Here is a 12,654-nt window from a genome sequence, read left to right as displayed (position 1 = left end):
AGAAGAGAGCTATGGAAAACCATGGAAGAATTTGAAATTCCCAACAAAACCATAAGAAGTGAATGTAGGGTGTCCCGCAATGAGTCTGTTGACTTCATGGAGACAGCGTTATTATAATAATATTTATAATAATAATAAGTTTGATGGGCGAAAGGATCTATATAAGATGGATAGTTTGCATTTGAATGGTTTCGGTGTAAGGAGACTTGAAAAAGTGTCCTCACACTGAATGAAGTGGATGTGCAGAATCAGGGAAACTAGATTTATTAGGGGGGGGGGGGTAGATATGCAGACCTTAGGGAGGCAGTCGAGTGTATGAATGAGTATAATATGCCCGAGCGAATACGAAGGACAATAAATCAGAATGGGATAGTAAGTATAAGGCATCAAAGTAGGGATGGGAGTAACGAGCTTCTGCAATTCAAGTATACTAATGCTAGGAGTATTAGGAACAAGAAAGAAGAATTTTTGGCCTTGGTTGGCACTTCCAGACCACTGGTTATTGGCATTAGTGAAACATGGCTGACTGAAGATGATATAGCTAGTGGGAAGGAATGTGAGGGGTATAGTGTGCTCAGGAGTGACAGGGATAATAAAATGGGGAGGGGAGTCTTATTGATGATAACTGATGAGCAACAGCCAAAGAGAATACAAGCTGAATTGCAGGATAGAGAAAGAGCACATTTGAGGCCATTTGGTGTGAGATTGAGGCTAGCAGAACAAACTATACAATTGGGTACTGCCATAGACCAGGTGATGGAATAGATGGTGGAGATAGTATGCATAAGCAAATAGAAGAAATGAATGGAAGGAGGGTAATTATTATGGGAGATTTCAGTAACATTGATTTGAAGGAGGAGAGGACACATGGGAGGAAGGAATTGGATTTTATGCGGTTATTAAGGGATAACTGTCTGCAACAGCATGTAATGAAAAATACTAGAGGTCAGAGAGTGCTTGACCTAGTAATTGCATCTGAGGATTTGACTGCAACGAATATGACCACCTTGCCACCAATTGGTGAGAGTGATCATAGGGTCTTGACTTGGGAGGTGGATAAAGGTGTGGAATTTATAATTAATAAATATTCCTCTCATATTCCATCTTGCTCTGTGATATAGCGTACACCTCCCCCCATTTCTCAAGCCACCTTAGGTGTTTGATTGGTTCAGTGCCATGGCATGTAAAACTGCAAGGGATGTTGATAGTGCATGGGAGACGGTTAAGAAGTGTTTGCAGGAGGCAATGGCTGACTGTATACCTAGAGTCCGAATAATAAATCAAGTAGGGGTTAAATGGATGAATAACACTATTAAGCTTGAGCTGCAAAAAAAGAAACAATTGTGGAGGGAATTTAAGGAGAAGGGTGACCTGCAAGCACATGAATGGTATAAAGCCCAGGCCAGAAGGGTAACAAGTGTGGTAAGAAAAGCAAAATTGGATTATGAAAGAACTTTAGCCATGCAGGCTAAAGAGAATCCCAAACAGATGTTTAGATATGTGGCAAGTAAAACAAAAAATGTATACAGCACATTGATTTTAAAGAATGCCGATGGAAGGGAGGTAACCGAATCAGTTAGTACAGTTGAATTACTGAGCGAGCAATTTGCAAGAGTATAGTATTCCAGGTGGTGACACTGAATGAACCGACAGCTTATACGGGAATTGTGGTGAATGAATTGGAGGTGAATAATCTATTACATAACCTTAATGTCAATTCATCTGTGGGATTGGATGGTATACCAGCTCGTGTTGTACGAGAAGCGGCTAAATAATTGATAGTGCCTTTGACCATTTTGTTTAACTTGAGTCTCGGGTCTGGGTTAGTCCCAAGGAAGTGGAAAGAGGGGAAAATAGTTCCACTGCATAAAGGAGGTTCCAAGACTGCTGTTGAAAATTACCAGCCGATCAGCATATCAGGAATTATTGTCAAGGTCTTGGAGAAAATAGTCAAGAGGAAAATACAATAGTGGATAGATGAAAATGGGATACTGTATGGGGGACAGCATGGTTTCGTGAAGGATAGATCATGCCTCAGTAACCTGCTTACGTTCTATAACACAGTGACGGCTGAACTGGATAAGGTTTACAGTGATTCTACTGGACCTTGCTAAAGCCTTTGATAGGATACCACATGGAATTCTAATCAGTAAACTGCAGCATATGAGAATGGATATAGGGTTGGTGAGATGGATAGGAGGGTGGTTGATGGAGAGATATCAGAGAGTGGTTTATTCAGGAGTAGAGTCCAAAAGACGGCCTGTGACTAGTGGTGTGCCGCAGGGTTCTGTTCTTGGACCACTACTGTTTAATTTGTTCATTAACGATATAGGAAAGGATCTGAGAGGAACTGTGCATCTGATTGCAGATGGTGCAAAGTTGGGTAGAGCAATAGTGAATGCTCAGGATGTCAAAATTTTTGCAGGATGATTTTGATAGTTTGGACGACTGGGCTAAGAAGAATGGATGTCAATTTAATGTGGAAAAATGTAAGGTTTTGCATTTTGGGTTGAAAAGATTAGCAGCAGTATATCACATTGGTGAAACTGTACTCTAGGTGATTGATGAGGCCAGGGATTTGGGAGTGTTGGTGGATAAGGAGTTGAAGTTTAGGGGACACATCGCAAAAGTGGCAAAATCAGCTCATCAAATCACTTGGTTGCTGAAAAACACTTTAACGAGCAGAGACAAACAGGTTATTGTTCCTCTGTATAAAGCCTTGATAAGACTCGATCTAGACTACTGTGGTCAGATATGGGCCACAGTAGTCTAGATCGAGTAGTCTTGATGGGGAGGAGGAGGAGTGGATCCAGAGATGAGTGACCAAGATAATAGTAGGACTATGGAATGAACCTTATGAGAACAGGTTGAAGATTTGTGTTCTGAAGAAATTGGTTGATAGGCGGAAAAAGGGGCGGTATGATTGAGACATTCAAATTACTGAAGGGTTTCTATAAGATTAATTCAGAAGATATTTTTGAGAATAGGACTGGTAGTGGGAGGACTAGGGACCATCCATGGAAGCTTGGTAAGAGTGTGGTTAGCAAGGGTGTTAGAGCTAGGTTTTTTACTTGGAGAGTAGTAAATGAGTGGAATAAGCTGTCGGAGTCTGTTGTAGGTGCCATGACTGTAAATGAGTTCAAGGTGAAGTATGATAGATACTGTGTGAATGTTGAATAGTTGTTCTTGACATGATGTTGGGCCTCCCTCGATGAGTCTAAGGACTCTTTGGAGATGCCTGTAATAATAACAATAAAGAATCTGTATGAGAAATCTGAAAGTGCAATACGAATGGAGGATACCTTAACCAACTGTTTCCACACAGAGAGCAGAGTAAGACAGGGATGCAATCTGTCACCAAACCTGTTCAATCTTACACTGGAAGAAGCAACCAATAAGGCCTTAAACAATGAAGACTCCGGAATCAAAATATATCGGAAAAATGTAACAAATTTAAAATTTGCAGATGACATTGCATTACTTGAAAGCACAGAAGAAAATCTACAGCAAATTTCTGATAAAATAAAGGAGGAGTGTATAAAATCTGGATTAAACATAAATATAGACAAAAAACAAATTATGCAAATAGGAAAAAGAAACACCAATCTGAAAATTGAAATTGATAGTAAGAATCTAGAGCAGGTAGAAAACTTCACCTACCTTGGAGGAGTTATTGAGCACAATGGTGAAAAATTATAAAAGATATAAGCAAACAAATCAGTCAAGCATCCCAAACTTTTGGATGACTTAATAAAATATAGAAGTCAAGAGACATCAAACAAGTAACAAAAGTAAGAATCTATGAAACAATGGTCCTCCCAATACTCCTCTATGGAAGTGAATGCTGGAATCTCAAAAAGGCGGAAGAGAAAAAATTATTAGTTACTGAAATGGGTTCGCTAAGAAGATTACTTGGAGTATCTCTGCTGGATTGATTAAGAAACAAAGACATAAGGAAACGACTAAAACAAGAAATAACAATAATAGACAAAATCCAAGAAAGAAGACTGCGATGGTTTGGCCATGTGATCAGAATGGGAACAGAAAGACTACTGAATAAAGTCCTGAATACAACGATGGAAGGTAAAAGATCCAAAGGACGGCCTAGAATGAGATGGATAAACAAAATAAAAGAGGAGACCTGAAAACTAAATCACAACAAACGACACCAAACTGGACAGAATTCTTCGCACTCTCCTGGGACAGACAGAAGTGAAAAGAGTTCATTCGGCCTCATCATCATCCACATAGATGATGGAAGAGAGAAGAAGAATAAACATCCACCTCACACCCTCAAAGCCATTAGTATTATTTCCAATGGAATTATCCAACCTGAGAGTGTATAATTCATCTCTTATCGTAAGTAACATTCTACTACGACATTTATCTTCCCTATCCTGCTGATCAATTTCTATCCTTGTTAGAACATCCTCGTCAGTTAACCAAGTTTCACTGATAGCAACAATTTTTCTAGAGACCGAGTCAATCAATGCACAAACTCATTCCCAGTATTCCTAATGCTCTGAACACTTGTGTACAGAAAAACCAGTGTATTGTCAGCCATCCCAGATGAGTCTTTGACTCCATGAGGTCTTGGTGTGGTAATAATAATCTTGTCATTATTATTCCTCTCATATTCCATCTTGCTCTGTGATATAGCGTACACCTCCCCCCATTTCTAAAGCCACCATCCCCATATGAGGCCATCTCTACAACATTCCAACTGGGCAATTTTAGTTTCCCTGTTCCAAGAGAGTTGCTTGCCAGAAAATAAGTCTTTTCAAATGCCTGCACTCTTCTGTATTCAAATGCAATCTGTCTCTTGAATACAGTTCCTTTCTATCCTCAAATGTACTCCATGCATCCACATGTTCCAGACCCCTGACACCTCCAAAGAGTCCAAAGACTCATTCAAGAGGGCATTCTACTCTATTCCACTAACATATCTCACCATCTCCCATAGTGGAGTAATTGTATGTACCAGGAGAATTAAATAGTGGAGATGGTGAGTTATGTGTAAGGATAAAGTAGCAGTAAACTGACTTTCCAGGAGAAAAATCCTACTACCTCAATATGGGGTTGACTCACTCACCTTAAATTGGAAAAAAAAAAAAGATTCCTCTTGTGACTATGAGAATCAAACCTAGGACTTTTCCAATCAAAGGATGCAACATACCATTATTCTTCCAATTGCACTACGAAGGCACTATTAATACCAACGGTACTCTGTGTTCCTAGATGGTCACCCTCTCAAGTACCGACCAAGCTCAACCAAACAAGAACCAGTGCATTCAGCGTGAAATGACCATTGACATGATTTTGTAATAGATTTTTTATCATAATAGAAAATGTTTTCTTAATTTCATTCATTTTTAATTTAGGCATGTCATATTTTACCCTTGTATTCTGATTTCTAATTTTTTTTTTTTTTTAAATCATATGCAGTTTTAATTTAATTTTAGTTGTTACTAAGTAATGATCAGATCCTACATCAACTCTTTGCCTTTCTTTAACATCTAAGAGTAAATTCCAAAATTACCCTTAAACGCAATATGATCAAGTTGAGTGTGGGTTTTACTAACTGGTAATAAAGTCATTTTATCTATGTCTTTATGCTTAAGTAAGCTTCCTCCTATCACAAAATTATTCATTTCACAAAATGTGACCCATAGGTCACCATTCTCATTTCTTGAACCATATGCTTTATACCTACTGCTCTCGCATTTTATTATCATCATCATGCATATCAAGGATTTAGGCCTAGTGTGGTCTGTTCCGGCCTTAGAAGTCATCATTGAATCTTTTAACAGGATGTCCTGGTTTTCTTTTTCCTAATGATTTGTATTTTAAGGCTCGTTTTGGTAATCTTTCTATTTTCATTCTTCGAATGTGTTCCATCCATTTATGTTTATATTTTTTAATTTTTTCTATTATTGATTCTTGGTTTAATTCTTTCATAATTTCTTCATTTCTTTTGTGATCAAATAGAGTACACCTTGCAGTTTTTCTCATAAACTTCATTTCTGCTGTTGTTAATTTTTTTTTGAATTTTTGTTTTATTGTCCAGATTTCACTTCCACACAATAAGATTGGTAGGGCTAATGCATTGTGTACTTTTAGTCTGGTTTGTTTTTGAACTAGGTTTGGTTTAAATACAGAGTTAATTACACCTGTTATTTTTAAATACTTTGCAATTTTTACATCTATATCTTTTCCATATGTCATCATACATCCTAGGTAGTTAAATGAATTCACCTGTTCTAAGATAACAAGATCTATTACTATCTTAGTTCTTGCTAGATCTTGTCCTTTAAAGGCCATAGTTTTTGATTTTTCAGTTGATAGCATCATACCATAATCTTTGGCTATCTCATTTAGATCTAAAATAGCTTTCTGTAAGTTATCTTCAGAATTTGTAATTATTACTTGGTCGTCGGCAAAAAGAAGTGTTTAAATTCACAGTAAGAGAAAGTTTAATACCTTGATGGAAATTTTTATTCCATTTTATTATTATTTCATTTAGGTAAATATTAAAAAGAGTAAAATAAAATTGCTGAGATGGGACATACCTGTCGGACCCCTTGGTTTATCTCTCTTGTATATGATAGCTCATGATTTAATCTTATTTGTATTTGATTATTTTCATATATACTTAAAGCTTTTAGGATATTATTTGGTATTTGTCTTTCTTTTAACCCCAGGTTAAAAGAAACCCCATATCCACCCAATATGTTAAATAAAATGCTTCTTTTAACTTTGTCAAATGCTTTTTCAAAGTCAATAAATGCAATATGCATTTCTAAATTGTATTCTCTTCTTTTCTCTATTTTATTATGAATTTTATTATGAATGCTAAAATATAGAAATGTTACATGTTAAAGTACAGAAACATGACATGGTTATGTACTTGTTCTATACATTTCTTCTATACATAAAAATTCTCTCTCTTCAAGATCCTTCTGATTTGTTGGTGCATATACTTGTTTTATGATTAATTTAATGCATCGTGAATATAATTTAGCCATTATTATCCACTCACTTATGTGTTTCCAATTTATAAAGCTTTTACTTGTCTCTGCACTAAATATAAGTGCCACACCTCTTTCATGACTTTCTTCTGATCCTGAATACAATATCTGATGCCCATCTACAGCTCACACTCTTCCAATACCACTCCATCTCAACTCACCTATTACTAAAATATCTATTCCATACTTCCTCACAATTATCCCCCCCCACACACACACAATCTCCAGCTTCATCAATTTCCTGAAGTACAGGTCCATTCAACATAGTACAGAGCTTGTGACCTCTTTATTTCAGAATACATGATCTTACAGTTTGCCACATTAAGATTATTATTATTACGTGACACCTCCAGGGAGTCCAAAGACTCATCGAGGGAGGGCACCTACTATCACTCACTGTCTCCACCACTCAACTACCATCATCTACTGCAACCATCTACACCAACGCCATCTACTACCCACTATTAAACTGGCAGCAGCTGTCATGTGCCCATACTGGCAGTCTATTTCTCATCTTAAAGGATTTCTATGTCATCGTCAACTATCAGCAAACTGAATATTTCCCTTAAAGATCATTTCCTATATCACTTATGCAAAAGTTAAAACAGCAGCGAATCAAGTATTGAACCCTGCAGTACATCATAGTCACCTGCTTCTCCGAACTCAACTCTCTTACACACTATTCTTTGATATGTCAACAATAATCTTCTTAACCAAAACATCAACCCCATATCCACACAATATGTTCCAATTTGTGGTACACAGTTACACATGATATCCTGTCAAATGCTTTTGCAAAGTCAAGTGGTATAATTGAGTAGCCATTTCCTTTAGCCAACTCAACAATCACTTTATTATATAAGAAAAAAAAAAAAAAGGAGTAAGCAATTACTAAGGCAAGGCCTGCTCTTCACAAAATTCAGCACATGATTATGCTGTCTCCTATGAAGTATCATATACCACCTTCTCTAATACCTTCACAACCATTCCTGATACTCCAACTGTCCTATAATTTGCTACCACTGTGTACAAACCTTCATTATGCAGTAGAACTATTTTGTCTCTTTACTCTTCCTAGAACAAAGCCTTCAATTAAAAGGCCTGATAAGGGGATGTACGAATTTCCTTTTACATTCTTGTAATACACAGGCTGATATACAATATATCATGGCCGTATTTACATTATGGTTATGCGATATCGTAAGCACCTCCAACGCATGTACTGTACCTCTAATCTCACATTCGTCCACTTTACATCTCCGCCTGAATATTTCTGTGAGAAGAAAATTCCCGCTTTTCAATCCGGCAGAATATTTTTCATTTATGTTACTACGAATATCTTCGTATCATCTGATTAGAGTGGAAGACTCATATCAGATTTTTTAAAAAAAACAAAAGATGAAACTATATTTCTTCAATACGCTTTAAGTATTTTCTCAAATGCAAACCACAATAATTCACAGATACTTCTTCAGTTACACAAAAACAAGAAACCAACCAATAGTTATTTCATAAATGGAGCAAATAATAATAAGTACATTTCCTACCTCTTATGTTTGTACAGTCATGAAGAAACGGTCAGAACTTCAGCAACCTCAGAGAATATATAGAAAGCAATGCTATCAATATTACAACTGCAAGATTATTTCATTTCAACCTGAAAACTCGTAAAAATTTTACCAAGACGATGGAGAAATACATCACAAAGTTGTTACTGTAATATTTATTTTTGCTCTCAAATGAGAGTAAACATATCAAAAAATGTTTACATGTCAGAAACCTAGAAATAAATATAACAACAAAAATTAATACATTAACTACAATTAACAGACACACACACACTTTATTGAAAAGCTATTTAAACCTATTTCAGAATCTGTAGTGGTGCTCGCATCATCTTGTAGTTGCCAACTCGGAAATGAAATAGTAGATACATAAAAACTTAGACATTTATTTTAACTGTATTAGCCATGTGAATTTAGCGATTCTTCGTAACGCTAAAAGGCAGGAAGACATACCGTTGGATTGTATTTGGCCAAGAGAGAAATTTTTTCTAGACTTTCTTCAACCAACTCCCGAGTTTGACAACTCCTGTGTCAAAATTAGTCTAACTTTGGCGCAGGCAAATCTAACAATATAGCGCGCAGTAGTTCAGATATAATAATAATAATAATAATAATAATAAAATATTATTATTATTATTATTATTATTATTATTATTATTATCTTCTGACTCCATGGAGATGTAAAGTTGGCATCTCCATGGAGTCAGAAGACTCATCGCGGGAGACCCAAATTATCCAGACAATACCTATCAAACCTATTCCTAAATTCACTGACAGACGATGAATCAGGCAACGTATTCCTTTCATTCAAACGCCTCCGTGGCGCAATAGGCTAGCGTTCGACTGTTAACAGAAAGGTTGGTGGTTCAACCACATCTGAGGCCTGTTTAGGTTTTAATTTTGCCAGTGGTTAGCGTATCTGCTCTCTAGCCAAAGGGCTGCGGGTTCGAAACCCGCCGTGGGAATGGATGTTTGTGATTGTCTGTGGAAATAGTAGTGGTGGTGGTGGTGGTGGTGGTAAATGACGTTGGTTTAGTCGAAGTCAGTTGGTGGATTGAGTGGTGGAGACAAAGTTGTAGAGTAGGTGCCTTCCCTCGACGAGTCATTGGACTCCCTGGAGGTGTCAAATAATAATAATAATAATTCACCACTCTCCAAGCAAAAAATGTAGTCTTCACACATTTGTTAACCATTTGTTATTATATGCCATCCAGTCGTTTTCAACTCCTGATGATCTTATGAACAAAGGTTTTCCATCCCACTCAGCCTCTTGTCCTTTCTTTCAGTAATTGTAAGTTCAAGTTGGTAAGTTTTTTATGTTGTCTATTCAACTCTTTTCTGATCTTCCTCTTCTTATTATTCTCTCAATCTGCTCCAACATAACTGACTTTTCCAATGATTTCTCAGGTCGCATAATATATATCATAATATATAGTACATCAACTTCTGTATAACGATTATGGCTTCCAAGGAATATTCTTTCTATATATTCTCTAAAACCTTCTTATTGGTCTTGTTGCAGCCCATTAGATATTAATAGTCTCTTCTACACCCAAAATTCAAATGAATCAATTAACTTTATATCTTCTTAATAATCCAGCTTTCAGATCCATACATCACTACTGGAAATGCAATTGCTTTGACAATTCTAATTTTCATGGCCTTACTCATACCTCTGTCATTCATAATTTTTGTCAGGTTTAACCCATGCTGACCATATTTCCTTGCGACAAAAACGGGACATTGGGATGGCAAACAGGGGATGGGATTTATGGAATATTCTCTATTCATGAAAACATAAGAGGATAAAAAAAAAGTTTTATTACGTAAACATATTGAGCTTACCATTATTCTTCCCTGACAGAACCATGCAAAAATGTAGTTAGACGAAGAGGAGGACTGTATTTCACCACGATCGTACAATGAATATTTCCCTGATGAAGTGATCTTTACACAGCAAATTTCGGTCTTTCAACACCTTTCATAAAACTTCTCACATTTCATGACACAATTTTGTCTTACAACTAACATAGCCCTCATTGTATCAACACTTGATCTAGATTTCTCCTTTGACCACATACTGTTCATAACAGAAATTATTCTCTCAAGAGGTGCTGAACTTCCTGGAAGACAATGAATAAATTCTAGAATATTACAAAAGTCTTAAAGTTCAGGCGTTTTTCGCTCATTTCACAAACTCTGAACCCATATATCAGAAAAAGGTATGTGTTTCTATATTCCATGTATCCAACTTCCTCACAATTAAAGACTTTATGAGGGTTCACTGTTCGAATACATGAGTTTCTTCTGTTTCTGTGCGTGTGATGAGTTCCTCGTTCAGACCGTCCTGTATTTCTTTCCATTCAGCTTGTCCACATAAATAAATTCGAATTCTTTCTGGAGATCGTCATTGTTGTTGTTGTCTTGTCCTTTGAGGAGTCTTCGATGTTTCCGTGTGCTCCTTGTACTGCTTTGGCTATGTCGATGATTCTCTTTGTATAGAGCTGTTGTTCAGGATTATGATCTATTTCTTGCAAGGCTGCTGTAATTGCTGGACAGGTTAAGATGTGAGTGGGTGTCAGTTCAGTATTGGGGCAGTTGTTGCAGTTTTTATATGTTCTCGTATCATCTTTATTGATCTTCATTCCTCTATAATGTCCTGTTCGTAGTCTTGCCATCGTGGTAGAGGTCTTTCTGTCAGCACTGATTTGGGGAATTTAATGTTGCATCATTCAGTGGAATTAGTTTAGCTTTTGCTAGTACATTGGCATCAGCAAGAATTATCATGTGAGTTCCTTGGTTGAGTTCTCTGGCCTCTTTTGCTAATTTATCAGCTGCTTCGTTGTAATCAATGCCTAAATGAGCAGGAATCCATTGTAAAATGCAACTTTTTCCTAAACACTTTAGTTGATTTAAGAGTTTATGGATGTCTTGTGTGAGCTTGGTATTGTCATTTTTGATTGCCTCCATAGCTGATTTTGAGTCACTGTAAATTATAATTCCTTCAGATTGTTGAGATGATGATAGCTTTAAGTAGGCTTCGAGTGCTTTATTTATTGCGTAGAGTTCGCTGGTAAAATTGAAAGCGATTCTCCCAGATCCAACTTTTAATGAAAGTTTTTCACCTTTTGGGAGTAGAAGGAGAACACCATCGCCTCCATTAATCATATTGGTGTGTGACAGAGATTGTTATTAAAACTGCAGTTTCGCCTCTTTGACATTTCAAGAATAGACTTAAAAATTTTTAAAAATATGAAATTTAAACCACCGACATTGAATAACAAAGCCACCGGTCAGTATACAGGCAAAACAAAAACTATCGCTACAGCAGAGCCAGTACAGTAACGAGCAGCGGTGACTTATCCATGCTTGCTATGCTTGCTGCGCAAACTCATTACTTCAGAAAGAAGTAATATTTATTTGTTAATAAATGCATGCATTTATAAGCATTCTATTTAGGCTTTTATTTTTGTAGACAGAAGACATCTTAAACTTGCGAGGCAATAATTGAGCTTTTCATTGTGTATCGAAGGCCGATGCTTCTTCATCTAGTCAAAGCTACCTTGGCTTGCTCGGTTGTGTAAGCTTCCAGGTCCTCGCTGCAGCACTGTGATTTCATGCGCGCGCATAACCATTTCCGCTCCCTTCATGTCGTCTTAAACACAAGGCTATACGCAATCAACATAGCTCTAGCCGGTGAGCTTCAGCCAGCATTTACAAATGTGCGTGTTGCTTGGGAAAATTAAGTTAAAACCAACTTTTTTATGACGACGTTATTGAGCAGTTCATAAAGAAGAACTGTAGCTAAATTGAAAAAGATACAATATCATTTGTAAAATAAATGTTGAATTTCTATGATTAAATGTACATACATTTCTAAATATATAGTTTTAAAGGGTCAGTAATTCATAATTCCGCTTAATAGACTTCAATCACACCTCTCACTCCGTGAATGATAACAAGAGCAAGCGTTAATTTCAAGACCAGTATTCGTCCCTGATAACGAGGGTATGAAGCGTCTGTGGCAAGTTTCTAACTTGCGTCCCCCAACCAAAAAATGA

At 36.7% G+C, this 12,654-nt stretch overlaps 1 protein-coding gene across 3 annotated transcripts in view; it reads right to left on the bottom strand.

Moving 5' to 3' along the window:
• Window positions 1–9,134, bottom strand: part of c12.1 (spliceosome-associated protein CWC15) — a 159,219-nt gene extending 150,085 nt beyond the window's left edge. Inside the window, exon 1 of one of the 3 annotated variants that reach the window (XM_090397924.1) lies at window positions 9,047–9,134. The gene's annotated coding sequence lies outside the window, so the exon portion shown is untranslated. The other 2 variants (XM_090397923.1, XM_090397922.1) reach the window with 2 other exon arrangements.
• Window positions 9,135–12,654: the final 3,520 nt, after the last annotated feature.

This window comes from Typopeltis vanoorti, chromosome 9 (assembly GCF_054136105.1).
Source record: "Typopeltis vanoorti isolate ZY-2024b chromosome 9, IOZ_Tvanoo_1.0, whole genome shotgun sequence".
NCBI classification, from domain to species: Eukaryota; Metazoa; Arthropoda; class Arachnida; order Uropygi; family Thelyphonidae; genus Typopeltis; species Typopeltis vanoorti.
This window is presented reverse-complemented; position numbering and strand designations above follow the sequence as displayed.